Below are 18,296 nucleotides of genomic sequence, written 5' to 3'. Positions count from 1 at the left end.
TCATTGCTTCACAGATGCACAGGAATGAATTGTGGGTAATTTTCACTTTCCATGTACAACCCCAATTCCAATGAAGTTGGGACGTTTTGTAAAATGTTAATAAAAACAGAATAACATTCATTCATTCATCTTCAACTGCTTTTCCAGGTTCAGGTTGCGGGAGTGACAGCTCCAGCAGGGGACCCCAGACTTCCCTTTCCTGGGCCACCTCTGACTGGGGGATCCCATGGTGTTCCCAGGCCAGTGTGAAGATATAATCTCTCCACCTAGTCCTGGGTCTTCCCCAGATCTCCTCCCAGATGGACCTGCCTGGAACATCTCCCTAGGGAGGCACCCAGGAGATGCCCGAACCACCTCAGCTGGCTCCTTTCAACGTGAAGGAGTAGTGACTCTACTCGAGCTCCCCATGGAGACCGAACTTCTAACCCTATCTCTAAGGGAGACACCAGCCACCCTCCTGAGGAAGCCCATTTCGGCCGCTTGTACCCGCGATCTAGTTCTTTCGGTCATGACTAGGGATGAGTATCGAGAACCAGTTCCTTTCGGGTATCGTTAAGAAATGATTCGATCCACCGACATCAATAACCTTTTTACTTAACGATTCCCTTATCGGTCCTTCAGAGTGGCCATTGTTTTTGGGGGTGTTTGTCAGGAAAAATTATAATTTCTCTCACATTGATTACAGACCCTGCAGCGGGTCTGTAATCAACTTTTCTGCAGCGTGGCTTTGCTTTGAACCTTGAACCAATCGAAGCAGTGATTCGCAGATCGAAACAGTGCTTCGATCATTGCTCATTGATTAATTTTTTTCTTTCACTTTCCCCCACTAAAACCCTAAGGAGCATATGGCTGTGAGTATTATTTACCGTTTTTTTATGTTAAACTGACCTGTTATGGTCTTCTGAAACAGTTGATAGATGTATTTTATAACAAAACGGGACCGATGCTAACACATTAGCATGTCTATGGCATTTTCACTGTTAAAATTAGCATTAAGCAGTTGCAGCTTGTTTGTGTCGTAAAACGAGTCGAATGTATTACAGATGTGATATTTTTAAATTTATTTTGTTTATATATTAATAATAATAGCAAGCACAACATAATAGTAATAATAACTAATCTAATTATTATATACAATTTTAGAGAAAGCGACAAAAGAACCTGAATAAAACACAAAAGAAAATATAAAACCAACTAACAATGAACATACATAAATAAATAAACACTACATACAGAAATAAGTGTTTCCTGTGAACACCTAGTGACTCTCACACCTCCACTTCATCCCTGTTTATTTAAGTTTAATGACAGTTTGTTTCAGTCAAACCATATTTTCAATGTGTTAATTCTTCAGTTATTTCCTCCAGAACTATCTGCCAAACTAGAAACTGCTGCATCCTAGTAAGAGCAGAATACTACTGGAATGAAGTTAAATAAGGAAAGTTGGGTTTTTTTCTCACTAAATGGATGCTGCACTCACTGTAGTTTATTGTCTGGAATAGTCCCAGATTACATTTCAGAGCTTCTAGAATTCAAACATTTTTGTGCAGGTGGTGTTGGGGGGTAATTTTGGGTTTCAGCTTTTCTTATTTTTCACCACTTTCATCCCTGATTATGTCAATCGTGAGTCACTTTTGTGCAGATTAAAGTCACTAACTGGGACTCCTGTCTTGTTTCTTGGGAGAAAGAAACAAGAATCATCCTCCGTTCTGTTCACACAGCTCCAAACACTGCGCGGCTCTCTGACGAGTCAAGTTAGAACGATAGAGATATTTATTTACTTTAAGACTCAATGAAATACATAGAAAACCTGTAAAGCCTACTTTTAGTACAAAAGGTATCGATAAGGGAATCGATAAGGAATCGGATCGATAAGCAGAATCGATAATGGCATCGATATTGATAAAATCTTATCAGTACCCATCCCTAGTCATGACCCAACCCTCATGACCATAGGTGAGAGTAGGAATGAGGATTGACCAATAGATCGAGAGCTTCACTTTTGGCTCAGCTCCCTTTTCATCACAACAGTACGGTAGAGCCAGTGGTGGGCACAGATAACCAAAAAATTAACTTCGATAACAGATAATCAGATAACTGAAAAGTTATCTTCGATAAAGATAAAACAATAAACCACCCAAACATGTATCAGAAGTTACAGATAACCGATAACAGATAAATTCCAATATTGTCTCTGGTACATCTACAACTACTAATAAAACAAATTTAAGTTTTAATGCCACAATAGCTTCTAGTAATATTAAAAGTGTCAGACAAGGCAGGTGGCAGGCACCTGAATTGTCAGGACCCAAAATGCAAACTCTCAGACTAGACTTGGATGTAGAAGAGATCATTGTCTTTAATTCAGGCTCTGGTTCGGTACACAGGTGATCAGTCAGCGAGGCAGAAGCACAAACAGGGTCAGGCAAAAACGCAGTCATGGTTAAGCAGGGTTCAGAGGCACGAGCAGACACAGACATCATGGGCGAGGCAAAAGGCAAAGTCAAAAAATACAAAGCAGGATCAGTATACACGGCAAAGCAAAAACTGGACTGGAAACAGAGCTGGTAAGTGTACAAAGACAACAAACGAGCAAGGGTGTGGTGGCTGGGTGGAGATTAAATAAGACAGGTGTTAACATGGTGCAGTGAGGAAAAATCGAGAAGGGGCGTGGCTAGTGAATGAAGATACTACATTGTGCAAGATAGTGAGGGAGGACAACACAAGGTGGAGTGAAGAAAACAAAGATTTGTGAACAGGTGTCAAGAGCGTGACTAAATGAAAACACAAAGCAGACAGAGTTAAAGTGAGAGACAGGGACACATGGCAGGTGCAGAGAGAACTTAATCAACTGGCTGTGAGAGATGAAGACAGGAATGTAGGTGCAGGATGTGGAGTGAAACAGAAATAAGTACAAAGCTACAACTGAATATAATATTACTGAACAGAAATCAGACATGAACATGAGGACTAAACTAAACAAGAACTAGAACACAAGACATGGAGCAAAATACTAAAATGACATTAAACACAAACTGACTAAAGAAAACAAGGCAGTAAGAAAAACCATAAGAAGCAGCAGTGAACAAACAATAACCAAAACAAATCCTGACATAACAGTACAACAAATATTATAACCAAGAGGAACAAGTGATAACTAAATAATGACTGAAAACTAGAACAGAATGAAAGGCCAAAGTAAAAAGTAACAAGGAAAACAAAGTGACAAAACAGAGAATAACCATATGATGAAAATGAAATAACTAGTGAATCATAAGAATAAGTGGCAAGAAAACATGCCAGAATAACCATGATGAAAATAATTACTAATAAATCAAAGCCGCAGCAGACGGGAAACCATGAAAAGGGGAAAAATAAGGGCTCAGCACCCTGACCTGGCCAAATCCCTGACAAAAAGTAACAACAGACCCAAACAATGAGACCACACTCTTGTCTTTGAACATTCTGCCCCTGCTGGAAGCACTTGTTCACTACAGAGCTCCCAGCACAGAGGCACTCTGAGAGCAGCCATAAAGCAAACTCTCTATCAGTCACAACGCTCTGGTCAGGCGGAGGTCTTGAAAATTAAAGTCATGCTGACTTATGGTTTTGATTTATAAATAACATTAATACCGATAGAATAACTCCATTAATGTCAATTCTGTCATTTCTGGCACTTCTCCTATCACAGAAAAAGCTGCAAATCAAGAACGCATAAAGGAACGAAACAAACCAAAACTAACAAAAGAAAACGAAGCAAACACCGACCATGACACTTTAAACAAAATCAAAACGAAACATTCATGATGAACGTGTGTGTGCGCACGGTGGTTCCAGCTGTTTGTGGCTGGAATGTGTGTGTGCGCACACGCACATGTACACATGCCATTCCAGGCACAAACAGCTGGAACGTGTGTAAATAGTTAAAGTAGTTGATAAAATGTTCTTGCCACTATTGTTTCTGTATGAAAACGTTGCTTTTCGTCCCACACATGGACGAGTCACGTTCAGCTTGTCGGATCTTTAGTTATTGATCCGTTCAGATATCGTCAGTGTTCATGCAAGATGTCAGACTTGGGAGGTTGGGCGACAGTCAGACGCTGACAGTATGAGAACTACGCAAAACGATGAGGAACCGTCAAGACAGAAAGCAAAATGGAATATGGACAAAGTGAAGTTGTCATGAGGATTCGTTCACATTTTTCAACAGTTTGAATATTCTGACGAAGCGCCAGCTACAGGAACTAAACGATGTCTCTGAAAGTCCACATTTCTTGTTTCGCTCTGGCTTCAGTGTCCTCCTTTAGTGCCATGTGACTGGGACTTAAGGGATGGTGAAATGCACCAGTTGTCTGTCTGGGTGGTTGCCATCCGGAACTTGAGGTATAAGTGTGGTGTTGTGAAAGAGCACCAGCAGCACATGCTCCCAGACTCCACTTGTAATCATTCTGTCAAAGAAGACTTAATTACATTTAGAAACTGAAATTGGAGCTTTTGTTGTGATGCATGCCGTGCTCCTCGATTTAAAAAAAAAAAAAAAAAAAAAAAAAAAAAAAAAAATCTGGATTTACTGATTATACACAAAATATTTCTGGAACGTGGCTTCATGGTGCACACGCACCAAACACTTTAATCAAAATGTGCCACTGCTGTCAAGCAGTTTTGTAATCTAAAGATCGCAAAACGTCATTTAAAAAAAATGAAAAACGTCCTTTTTTTCAGACTTGAGTTTGCTGTTTGTGTAGGTGATGTAATGATGAATTATTCCCACCGTTGCTCCACATTATGGATCCTTTCAGTCCAACAGTCACACGTCAGCTGTTCAGCACTGATGGTGCAGCTGCTGTTATTGTCTGTGTACCAGAGAGACGGCATGTGAACATTTTTACTTTCATGATGAAACAAATCTGTCAGTGTGTCAGCAGCGATATGTAGGCCAGATTGTCCTTTGTAGGAAGAGGAGATATCGTCGTATCTGCCTTCCATTGTGATGGGGAATGTAAGATCATTGGTGAACAAAATGAACAAATTAACCTCACTTGTGAGGAGTGAGAGTGTGTTTCATGAGGGCTCAGTCTTGTGCTTCACGGAGACGTGGCTGCACAACAACATACCGGACTCTGTGGTGAGTTTACCCAGCTTTGAGTTGGTGCGAGGGGACCAACAGGGGAATGGAGGATGCCATCATCGTCATGCTGCACAGAGCTGAATTTCACCTGAAGGAACCAGGCAGCACTGTTAAAGTCATGTTGTTCAACTTCTCCGGTGTGTTCAACACCATCTGGCCTGACTTGCTCAACAATAAGCTACGTGACATGAAGGTGGAGGCTCCATTGGTGGGCTGGATTACCAACTACCTGACAGGCTGTCCACAGTATGTGAGGCTTCAGGATATTACATCTGACAGCATCAGGAGCAGAGGGGGCACCACAGGGGGCACCGCAGGGGATGGTCTTGTCTCCGTTCCTGTTCACACTCCACATCTCAGACTTCAGGTTCTGGCCACAGTCCTGCCACCTGCAGAAGTTTTCAGACAACTCTGCCATTGTGGGCTGCATCGGCAGTCACGAGGAGGCTGAGTACAGGAGTGTGGTGCACAGGTTTGTGGAGTGATGTGGACTCAACCACCTGCAGCTCAGTGTATCTAAGACGAATGACCTGGTGGTGGACTGCGGAAGACAGAAGACCTGTCCAAACCCAGTTACCATCAGTGGAATGGAGGTGGACATTGTGGACTACTACAAGTACCTGGGTGTCCACATAGACAACAAACTGGACTGGACTGTCAACACAGATGTTGTGTATAAGAAAGGTCAGAGCCGACTGTACTTCCTCTTGAGGCTCAGAGCTTTCAGTGTTTTCAGAAATATGTTGCAGATGTTTTATCACTCAGTGGTCTCCAGCGTCATCTTCTATGATGTAGTGTGCTGGGCAGCAGGCTGAAGGCAGCTGACATGAACAGACGCAGCAAGATCATCAGGAGCGCTGGCTCTGTCTTGGGGGTGGAGCTGGAGTCTGTGGTGGAGGTGTCAGAGAGGAGGATGCTGAGGAATCTGCTTAGCATCCTGGACAACACCTCCCACCCCCTGGTATGAATGGATGTAGTTGTTCAAATAATCATGTGCATATTAAAATGCTGCTCACCGTTGGTTATTAAACATAAAAAACTATGTAGAAGAAGCAGTGTAATCTATTGATTCAGAATTTGAGGCAGTCATCAGAGAAATCAATGAAAGAGGTTTTATTTGCGGGTTTCATTTGTGAGATCCCCAACAAAAGGTGTTGTCACACTGTGACTGATAGAGAAAATGGATTAGTTACATTTTGTCCAGTGGCAAAATCACATAATCCATTGGTGTCCATGGATTTGGGGCTCTAATGGACAGATATCACTTTTCCACTGGTAACACAGAGAGCTGCATTCAGCAGAATGATTTTCCCGCTTTCAAGACACATATGCTCTAAGGAGAGCCAGATTTGAGTGGGGTTTGCTGAGGTCTGAACACAAATGTGGATAGAATCTGGCTTGCTTGGGGATCATGACGTCAGACTTCCTCACTGTGTTCATGTGCTGACAGCATCCTCTCCACTATGGTGGTATTCATTGCGGATGCAACAGCAAGTCATCAAAGAACTCTGTGGTGCATTCTCGCCAAGAGAATCCACTGGGCACTCTGATGTCCAGAGAAAAGATTCAAAAGCACACAGCTGCGCTGTCTTTTTCTTCAGTTAAGTCTGACCTGGAACAGTTGTGCTGCATGTTGCTATGTCAGTCCTCTCTCCGCTCGTGCAGAATTCAGACCCCACGCTGGAGCTTTGGCCAGTCAGAAGCCCAGTCTGAAGCATCAGATGACCACAGGATATAAGTGCATGAGTATCATCAAAGTAAAAAACAAGTAGAGGACAGAACAGTAAAGAAACGTGCAGACACCGGGAAAGTGTGCCACCTAATAATGTCCACTCAAAGTTTTAAGCACGCACAAAACTTTCCAGCAGACTCTGCAGACATCAGCTGACAAGAAAAACAGTTAGTGAATTGGAAAAGGACTTTTGTAGGACAAACACAAACCCAAACGGATTTTCAAAATTTGTATCAGTTCCTCATGCATTTTCGTGGTCCACCATATATGACAGACACTCAAAGAACATGTACTGAAGGGGGGTGGGGTAATACGGGTGATCAACTTGTGCACAATGCACGACTACAAATATTGTGTTGCATGTGCAAACCTATCTGTATGTTCCCTCCCATAATTTTGTGGACTCGGGTGGGCAAACCCCAAATTGCATATTCATGAAGACAAATGTGCAAAATGGACAATACGTACTTTGTACTTTAGACATTTGACAGACTCCATCGTCAGGGCGCTGTGTTAGCAAATCAGCCAGTGTTTAATCACATTTTAACACACAGAAACCTTTAGTAAGTCAGGCCCAGAGTGAAGACAAATCCTGTGGCATCTGTTGAACTTTGATCAAAAGAGCAACTTTTGATTTGCCTAATTAGTTTCCCATATATGTTTCTGTCACCTGCAGGGGGAAAAATCGATAAAACAAACTCCACTGCTGGATCAACTGTCTGTTTTATTCAGGAACTGATATTTTCAGATGAGAAAATCCTTCAATAATTTGTCAGCTTGCAGCTCAGTGCAGAATTCTGTGAAGACAGCAAACGGGAAAATAATCACTGAATAATGAAATGAACAACATGGTCTTTTTGTGGATTGTTCACCCTAAAAAATTCAGTTTTAGAAGCTTTTCATTGCTTCTGCAGCCGCTTTGCTTTTTGCACAGTTCTGTAGATGCTCCTTTTTAAGTTTTCTTTAACCCTCTCCCTCCTGCAGCGGTGCCAGTCCCGTGGGTTTGATCCTGACTGCCCTCGTCGCTGCGTCGTACAAAGTGGCAATAATATTTGAGGGGTAAGTCCTCTGTTTGCCTGCACAGACACCGTGAGGTCAGCTACACACTTTGACCTCAGAACAACACACATCCACTGACACCTCTGTTTCTTATTTGTGTTTCTTTCTTTTTTGCAAAACTGGTTTTATGGAAACGTCGACCTCATGAGGCGAGTGGACGCATGGTTTCTGTTACTTTCTTCTTTTTTTTTTCTTTTTTTTTTAAGTCAAACCTAAAGGTCATTAAGTCTCAGAATGGTTAAAAACTTGAACTGAGTAACTTTGATTGTCTTGCATTTGTCTTTGCGTTCGTATCGTCTGTGATCTGCTTTTGGACACTATACCTGCATGCAGAAAGACGGGGAAGAGGGCTGAAAATATGAGGTGAAAACGGGCCGTTCTGATGGCGCCGTGCTGAGCAGCGAGCTCAGAGGCTTCAGGAATATGTAGACCTGACTTTGATTGTGTAAGTTATAGAACACATGGTGTAGGCTGGACCTGCTCCGTGTCTGCCTGACTTGATGTCTTGATTGGGAGAGACATAAATACAATGTATTATTTGATTTGTGAAGAGTTGAGGCAAACAGTGAGCTGTTTTGTTGATTATTCTCATTATTTTTTCATTGTTCTGCAAATGTTCAGTGGCTAATGCTATGCTGCCAGTTCACAATTTCACTCTGATACAATAGTAATAATAATCGTGATGTTTATGTATCCAACCAACCAGCTTTATTTGTTAAGCACTTTAAAACAACCACAGTGGACCAACATGCTGTACAGAAGAATAAATAAAAATCATCAGAATTCACATAAAATATAAAATTGTAAACAAATACAACTAAAACTAGGACTGCAAGTAGTCATATACGGGCCTTCTTCCGTGCGACCGCCGGCCCAGGCCAGCGCGTCCCCTTGTCACCAGATGTGGGCATGTGTATAGAGGGGCAACCACTCGTCACACAGTTCAGATTTCAAGCAAATCACACAATGCATTGGTTCATCCACTGGGGGGCGCTCAGTGTACATATAGAGGGGCCAGGTGTGTACGGGGCAGACCGTAATCACACAGTTCAAGTTTCAAGCAAATCAGTCAATGCACGAAGGAGTTATGAGAAGTTGATGGTTCATCCACTAGGGGGCGCTCAGTGCACAAACAGAGTGGCCAGGTGTGTTAAGCGGCTGACCCTCATTACACATGTGAAGTTTCAAGTCAATCAGGTAATGCATGAAGGAGTTATGATAAGTTGATGGTTCATCCACTAGGGGGCGCTCAGAGCACAAACAGAGGGGCTAGGAGTGTTAAGGGGCCAACTGTCATCACACGTGAAGTTTCAAGTCAATCAGGCAAAGCATGAAGGAGTTATCATGACTTGATGTTTCATGTCGAAGGGTGTGGCCGCTATGGCGCCACACCCTTCGACATAGAGAAAAGCTTTCAATAACTTTTGGTCAGTATCATCTCTGGATGCTCTGAAAGAAATTTGAAGTGCATTTGACAAAATCCCTAAGACAGGGGTGGCCAAGTTCAGTCCTTGAGAGCCACCTTCCTGACACTCTTAGTTGTCTCCCTGCTCAAACACACCTGAATCCAATGAAAGACTCGTTAGCAGAGTTTTAGTGAGCCTTTCATTGGATTCAGGTGTGTTTGAGCAGGGAGATAACTAAGAGTGTCAGAAAGGTGGCTCTCGAGGACCGACCTCGGCCACCCCTGCTCTAAGAGGAGTTCATTCAAATACGTGTGGAAATCACGCCAAAATGACAAGAAAATTCAAAATGGCCAACTTCCTGTTTGGAGTAGACCCATGGTGCAAGAGACTTTTTTGTACGTCTATGCAAGTCACATGTGTGTACCAATTTTCATCTCCCCACTCCAAACAAACCACTATGGGGAGGGGTTTTTGAAAGTTTTTAGGGGGTATTATTGAGGCATCTTGCCCCGCCCATGGGTGACGCCCCTATGAATTGTAAGAGGTTGTCGTGCTTGAATGTGTATCAGTTTTCATGATGATATGACAAAATTAAAGCCGTCAGAAGGAAGAACGTAATTTCATGGCGAAGGGGCGATATTCGATACGCCACCACATGGACGCCATTACTCGTAACTTCACGGCGATCACACACACGTTCATCAACTTGTTCTGCATGTTTTAGAAGTGGAATGAAGTTGATTGGGTTAACTATGTGACATCAGTGCCTGTTAAAGTAAAAACAGGACATTTCCTGTTACCACTTTGGGGGGCGCTATGGCAGAGGTGGGAAGTTAACATATGCAGACGTTCAAGGCGGAGCCCTCATCATGTCCAGCAAGTGTGAAGGATCTACGATGAAGTATGTGGGTGTGACTTTTGTTCGAAGTGAAACAGCGTGCTCCGAAAAGCTCGCCAAAGTTTGACGAACCCTAGCAGCCACGCCTTTTGACCTAATTACATTCTTTTGATATCTTTTGATCATCATTGGGTCATGATAATGTTGACCAAATTTGAAGACGATTGGATGAAATCCCTAGGACGAGTTCGTTCAAATGTAAGTACTGGAAAAATTACCTCAAAATCGAAACTTAAAATCAAAATGACCGACTTCCTATCGACATTTCACCATGATGTTAAGAGACTTTTTTGTGTGTTCTAGTATGGTAAATATGTGTACCGAATTTCGTGAGGCTACGATTAAAAAAAAAACCCACTGCGGAGGGTTTTTTTCAAAATTTCTAGGGGGCGCTATTTTGCCATTTCGCTGTGACCATGTGCGAGATGGGTTTTTGAGCATGGGAAAGGGCCGAAATTTGGATTTGAAAAGTGTGAATAATAATAAATAATAATAAACAGCACAACTACAATACGGTCCTCATAGGACTTTTTCCTACTTGGGCCCTAATAATTAAAGAATAACAACCATATGATAAAATAACAACCGATAAAAATCAGTAAGATAAACTCAAATAAATGCATGATGTCAAAGTGGTCAAGGAGAAAAGATGGTTTTCAGAAGAGATTTAAAAGCAGACAGAGATGAGGTCTGTCTAATCTACTGAGGCAGGTCCATACATCATTTTGGAGCCACAGCAGCGAATGTTCGATCCCCTCTGAGCTTCCATTTAGTTTTCGGCACACTCAGGAGCAGCTGATCAGCTGAGCTGAGAGAGCGGGTGGGTTTATGAGGGTGTAGGAACTCGGAGAGGGAGGGTGGAGCAAGAGCATTCGGGGATTTAAAAACAAATAAAAGGATTTTTAAATGAATCCGAAAGGGCAGCCAGTGGAGTGAGGCTAAAAAGGAGAAATGTGCTCATATTTACGTGTGCCGGTTAAAAGATGTTCAGCAGCATTCTGCACCATCAGGAGACCGGCAGTGGAGGACGCACTAACCCCCACATACAGTGAGTTACAGTAATCCAGCCGCGTAGGAAGAAAGGCCTGGATTACTGTTTCAAAGTGTTTGGCTTTATTTTGACCAGCTGTCTCAAATTTAAAAAGCTTGATTTGACAAGTGCCCTAATATGACTGTCAAATTTCATATCAGTGTCCACTTTAATCCCTCGGTTTGTGATGGTTGACTTCATATACTGGGCCAACAAAACCAGATTTAGCAGACGGGTCCCAGTGGTGCTACCAAAACCTATCACTTCAGTTTTCTTAATATCAAAATTTAAAATGTATAGTGATTCGTGCCCGTCTGACAGGGTGCACTCCTTCACCGGGAATCCACTGCCACAGATTTAGCCCCCTCATGGGTAAAATTCAGGTTACCTTTCCACTCGCTATCACCTGTAACAGGGCTGTTCCACACAGTGCTGGTCTACTACAATCACCCGCGATCTAAAACTGTGCAAGAACAGGATGAAATGGCTTAATCTGGCTGGTGTCCTAACAGGCTGGTTTATGAAGTGCAGACCTGGCAACCCACCTAAAAACAAAAGAAAGGAGCTGCGCCCTCGGTCAGAACTGCAACACATGATGTCCAGATGGGGCACGTGGATCAAGCACATTTCAAGCCATAGTCACTACGAACACCCTGTTTAAATAAGTTTGAACATGATTAAAGACAGAGCAAAATTATTCCAGAGTACTGGAGAGGAGAATTCGACCGTTGGTCGAACCTCGGATTCAGGAGGAGCAGTATAGTTTTCGTCCTGGTCCCAGCACACTGGACCAGCTCTACACGCTCCATCGGGTGCTCGAGGGTTCATGGGAGTTCGCCCAACCAGTCCACATGTGTTTTGTGGATCTGGAGAAGGCGTTCGACCGTGTCCCTCGGGGCACCTTGTGGGGAGTGCTCCGGGAGTACGGGGTCCGGGGTCCTTTGCTAAGGGCTATCCGGTCCCTGTATGACCGCAGCAGGAGCTTGGTTCGCATTGCCGGTAGTAAGTCAAACCTGTTTCCAGTGCACGTTGGCCTCCGCCAGGGCTGCCCTTTGTCACCGGTTCTGTTCATTATTTTTATGGACAGAATTTCTAGGCGCAGCCAGGGTGTAGAAGGGGTCTAGTTTGGGAACCACAGAATCTCATCTCTGCTGTTTGTGGATGATGTGGTTCTGTTGGCTTCGTCAAATCAGGACCTTCAGCGTGCACTAGGACAGTTTGCAGCCGAGTGTGAAGCATCCGGGATGAAAATCAGCACCTCCAAATCCGAGGCCATGGTTCTCGACCGGAAAAAGGTGCTTTGCCCTCTTCAGGTCGATGGAGTGTCCTTGCCTCAAGTGGAGGAGTTTAAGTATCTCGGGGTCTTGTTCACGAGTGAGGGACGGATGGAGCGTGAGATCGATAGACGGATCGGTGCAGCATCTGCAGTGATGCTGTCGCTGTATCGGACCGTCGTGGTGAAGAGAGAGCTGAGTAGGAGGGCAAAGCTCTTGATTTACCGATCGATCTACGTTCCGATCCTCACCTATGGTCATGAGATTTGGCTCATGACCGAAGGAACGAGATCGCAAGTACAAGCGGCCGAGATGAGTTTCGTCCTCAGGGTGGCTGGGCGCACCCTTAGAGATAGGGTGAGGAGCTCGGTCACTCGGGAGGAGCTCGGAGTCGACCGCTGCTCCTCCACGTCGAAAGGAGTCAGTTGAGGTGGCTCGGGCATCTTTTCCGGATGCCCCCTGGACGCCTCGCTGGAGAGGTGTTCCGGGCACGTCCCATTGGGAGGAGGCCCCAGGGAAGACCCAGGACACGCTGGAGGGACTACAGCTCTCGGCTGGCTTGGAAACGCCTTGGGGTTCCCCCGGAGGAGCTGGGGGAGGTGTGTGTGGATCAGGAGGTCTGGGCGGCTTTGCTGAGCTGCTGCCCCCACGACCCAACTCTGGATAAAGTGGAAGAAAATAGATGGATGGATGGATGGATGGATGATTAAAGCTGTTAAGTCTACGAATGCCACAAAGTTACCACATACTATCAATAATTTTGGGAATCAGGCTGCAGTTTTTAGCATTTCAAAATTTGCACCCCGATATCAAATCTGGTGCCGTAAGATCAGCGAAGATGGATCAAGAGGATACTGCGATGCTTCAAAACATGCCTCGATTTGCTATTCAGAATTAAATGAGAAGGAATGCCGCTCTGTGGATTAAACCCATAACAAACAGAGGAATAACCAAAGAGGTTAATAAATGAGAACTAGAGTCCGCACTCCCAATGCTGCCTACTAAACACGAACGTCCCTTCTTGGACAGCGACATGAGGCCTCCTAACCGGGTAAAATATTGACAAAGTGCCCAGATGTTAATGCATTTTCAATGCGGATTCGCGACTGAACACACTCAGAAAAACACTCGCAAAATACATGTTAAAATGCCATTCTGACCTGGATATTCAGCCAGTAAAATTAATTAACATTAAATCATGTCAGGAAACTCAGGCAAGGACGGTCACATTCCTCCCCTCTACTCTCCTTTTCCATTCTCCATCTATGTTCCGACCTTCAAAGTCTCAGCTTCATCAGACTGTGAATTCTTCAAATTAAGATTTGGATTAACTATGGAATTGATCAGCTGGTCTCTCAACGCCATTGACACCATTTTTTTCAACAAGGAAATCAGGGCTGGGGGACCCTGCAAGCCCTGATGGAACCTACCCAGAGGGCTTTGGTCTCGATGCCTGAGAGAGATGGAGCGTGACATACTTGGCTCCACTCTCTGTGGAAGACGTTGAGGATTCATTTCTATTCACTTTTATGTTGAGAGGTTTGGTGCTGATTGGTTTGTGCAATGCCCTGACCCACAGAAATATTAGCAAGACGGCTGCTACCAGAATCTCGTCCCCTCATCAGTCCATCGTGATTAACGAGTTGGGCAATGCTGTGTAATCTCAGACTGCATGAACTTTTGAACTCAAATAAAAAATGGATACAATCTTGGAGCAAATCGCTGCATTGCAAAGGAATGTGTTGCTGAGGACCGGCGAATATTCTTCATAAATTTCGAATCTAGACGGTCAGAGGTGCATTAAATGGAATTCTGTATCTCTCCGCCTAACATCAACATGGCAGCCTTATCAGCTCCTTAAGGTCAAATGCCCTGCTCTTCCCCCAGAAGGATCTACGGCCTTGGTGAAGGAATTTGGCTCCCCCTTCTTATCTGTCTACTCCCTTCCAGCCTGCTGTTGCCTAGCAACATCAGACTTTACACACACGGACAGAAACTTATCTGCACACGACGCATGTCTCCCTCCCTCCATCCCTATTACCCCCCCTTGTGTCTCTCCACTCCCCTCACCCTGGCTTCCTCCCTGCCACCTCAAAGGCAGCATGGTTTTTACTGCTGCAGCCTTCAACTCCCCAAGCTGGGCGGCGTGAGCCCCTCCTGCTGCAGCCTTCACCCAATTTGCCTCAATTTGGATGACGGACTGTTCAAGTTTAGTGCACATAAACAATGTCAAATGTATATGTGTTGTCTTTAATTCTGATGTGTGCCATTATTATGGTAAACTAGTAATCATTGTGGATTAATTGCTGTATTTTGTCTGAGGTAATTGGACTGTAAACGTAATTTTATTGTTGCACTCATGTAATGACAATGACAATAAATCTCATCTCATCATCTTGAATGTATTAAACTTACTCTGACACACACATTCCAAAATATTAGTGTTGAAAATTTCACGGATCTGATCTGTTCCAGCTGCTGACTGAGCTGCTGCTGTATTCAGCGCAGCTCCTAAAACCATTACAATACATTTATATATATATATATATTTTTTTTTACACAATTATCCTTTATTGACCGAATTTCATTGATGAAGTCAGTGGTGTGTGTGTGTGTGCACGTCTCTGTGAGCGGCACAGTGTGGGTCGTTATAATCTCCGAGCAGCGGCTCGGTTATTTTAAGGTGCAACTTAAAAAAATCCTTGGTCTTGTTGAACAATTTTAATGGCTAACAACAAGTATTTTAACTAGACATGGTTCTAGCAGCGGAAAATATCAACTAGACATAAGTGAATAGTTAATGGTCCGTGTCCTTGGACGACACAGGCACGGGCAGGAAACATACGCCTGTTTATCAACCAAATATCACAGACAAATTGACAAGAAGAACCAAAACCACTTACTTATGGAAGAAAATATTGTCTCCCTTCTTCCTTCTGTTTGTGACTTTGCCAACATGTGCAGCTTTCCAGCACATTCCACCTGTTTCTTGACCAGACTAACTGAGCGTCTATGGACGCTTCTCACTAAGTTGCCTGGAAATAAAATAGTGACCACGCCTCCTTGCCGGGACACAGCTCAGTGCGACTGCGGCCTCTAGTTCTCTTTTATAACCTCTTTGGGAACAACGTATGCCTGCTTGGAGGGTTAATAATGAGGATTCTGTAATTACACTGAGCAAAAATATAAAGGCAGTCTCGGGTACACCTGTGAGGTGGGATGGATTATCTCAGCAAAGGAGAAGTGCTCACTATCGCAGATTTAAACAGGTTTGTCAACAATATTTGAGAGAAACAGATCTTTTGTGTAGATAGAAAATGTTTTAGATCTTTGAGTTCACATCATGAAAAATGGGAGCAAAAACAAAAGTGTTGCATTTTTATTTTTGTTCAGTATAGAAGCCGGTCAGATTCACTCACGTAGAAGCACAGAAAGCACAGAAAGTGACGGACCTACATCTGTCACCTCAAACCCCATAACCACTGGAATACATGTTCATCCAAGACAGTCATTAAATTTCATCTAACAAGCCTCCTTTCCAACCTGCCCGGTTTCCAGGTTGGGGTCAGCATTCTGCACAGTTTCATCATTTCAGTTAAACCTTTGAATCAATGGAAGCACATGTGCATGTTTTGACGGCACACGGTGCCGGAGCAGATTCATGTCCTGTGTTCATCTCCATCAATCTCGCTGAAATGAGTGAGGAAGAAAAAGCACCACATGGGATCCTGGCTCAAGCAGAGCAGGAAACAGCTCCCAATGCCAAACATCTGAATGCCAGAATCCCACCGTGGGTGGAATATAAGTCTGTGAGCGTGGACTCATTTTAAACGTAAAGTGAGCTCTCATCCAGCCGTAAGCAAAAGCTGTGAATATTACTTAAATCTAAAAAGAACGTGGATCACCCCAAAGATTTCACAAACAAAATATAAAAGTAAATTCTTCTGTATTTACAGCCAACCAGTCTATTTTCTGAACCAGTGTCACAGAGGCCAGCAGGAGGCGCTGTGCGTGTGGTAGTCAATAGTCAACAACTAAAGGATTTTCTGACCACTCAGGCCACAGTCTGGGTTTTAGCTGACTGGTCAGAGTGTCTGCCTTCATGTTATATTGTCTGGTATTGCACTGCATGCACTTTTTAAGGAGCAGCCCCCCTAATCTCATTGTACTATGCAGACTGTGTTTGCTATGTATAATGACAATAAAGGCTTTCTATTCTATTCTATTCTACATGCTGCAGATTGTGAGTTCGCGTCCCAAGAGGAGCAAGTGCGAGGAGTCAAATCAGAATCAGAATAGCCTTTATTCGCCAAGTATCTACAAGAATACAAGGAATTTGACTCCAGTTTGAATTGTACTCTCTCTGTTAAAGCATGTATAAATATACACTAAACACTAAATAATTCATAATAAACTAGAAGCACTCAGAAAGTGCAAACCTCTGTCAAGGCCATGGGGTCAGTGACGCCATAACACCTACATGCCGTGGAATCATTGAACCTAAAAAAGTCTAACAATGATGTTTGCTCAGTAGTAAAAAAAGTTTCATCTGCTGTGACTGGATAGCATGTATCCTTAGCGCTTGGCATCACAGTTTATTGCAACTTGCACCTTTCCCAGAAACTACTGTCATCTGAGCACTGATATTGATATTGCATGTGCTTACAGACAAAAACAAATAAGAGACAAAATTCAATTTATTATTCAACTAAACTGCAAATATATTATTATTTTTTTTAACATTTATGAAACACTTCTTTAAACAAGGCCATAGGGTCACTGACCCTAAAGACATTCCCTCCTTGGCACAGTGATCTATTTCTTTTTGTCTCTTTCTCTAAAATTAGATATAAAAACCATTAGATTATTAATATATAAACAAAAATAAATGTAAGAAATATTACAATTTGAAAACAAATGCACCCGAACGTGATGACAGCTGCAACTGCTTAATGCTAACTTTTAACATTGAAAATGCCATAGACATGCTAACGTGTTAGCATCGGGATCCGGATCGTGATCCAGATCACCACTAAAATTTAATCACTTGTTCCTCTTGTCATTTCCAACCACTCCACAAAATTTCATCAAAATCCATTCAAAACTTTTTGAGTTATCCTGCTGACAAACAGACAAACAAACGAACAAACACGACCGAAAACATAACCTCCTTGGCGGAGGTAAAGATGTGCAAATAAAATTTGCTATAGAAAAAATTGTGTGCAAAGGAGAAACAGACAAACAGATTGAGGTTGTACATGAGGTATATGAATGAGTGAGTTTTTGTCAGGTTAAGTTGTTCATCTGTGTGATGGCCTGTAGAAAGAAACTGTTCCTGTGTCTGGTTGTTGTGACGTACAGAGCTCTGTGACGTCCACCAGATGGGAGGAGTTTAAACAGGGTGTGTCCAGGGTGGGAGGGGTCTGCAGAGATGATACCAGCTGGCTTCCTGATCCTGGACCAGTATAAGTCCTGGATGGAGGTCAGGCTGGCTCCCAGACCTGACAGTTGGTTGACATCTGTGTCTGTCATATTTTGAGGCAGAAGGAAACCAAACAGAAATGGAGATGCACAGGACAGACTGGATGATGGATGTGTAGAAGATGATGAGCAGTTCCTGGGGCAGGTTGAACTTCCTGAGCTGTCTGAGGAAGTACATCCTCTGCTGTGCCTTTTTCCTGATGGAGTCTATGTGGGAGGTCCACTTCAGGTCCTGGGAGATGGTGGATCCCAGGAACCAGAAAGAGTCCACAGTAGGCACAGTTTTGC

The 18,296-nt window shown here is 43.4% G+C and overlaps 1 protein-coding gene across 2 annotated transcripts in view; it reads left to right on the top strand.

Moving 5' to 3' along the window:
* Positions 1-18,296, top strand: part of pemt (phosphatidylethanolamine N-methyltransferase) — a 198,622-nt gene that overhangs the window by 169,536 nt on the left and 10,790 nt on the right. The window lies entirely within an intron of this gene.

This window comes from Thalassophryne amazonica, chromosome 18 (assembly GCF_902500255.1).
Source record: "Thalassophryne amazonica chromosome 18, fThaAma1.1, whole genome shotgun sequence".
NCBI classification, from domain to species: domain Eukaryota; kingdom Metazoa; phylum Chordata; class Actinopteri; order Batrachoidiformes; family Batrachoididae; genus Thalassophryne; species Thalassophryne amazonica.
The sequence above is the reverse complement of the archived record's forward strand: the minus strand, read 5'-3'. Positions and strand labels throughout refer to the sequence as shown.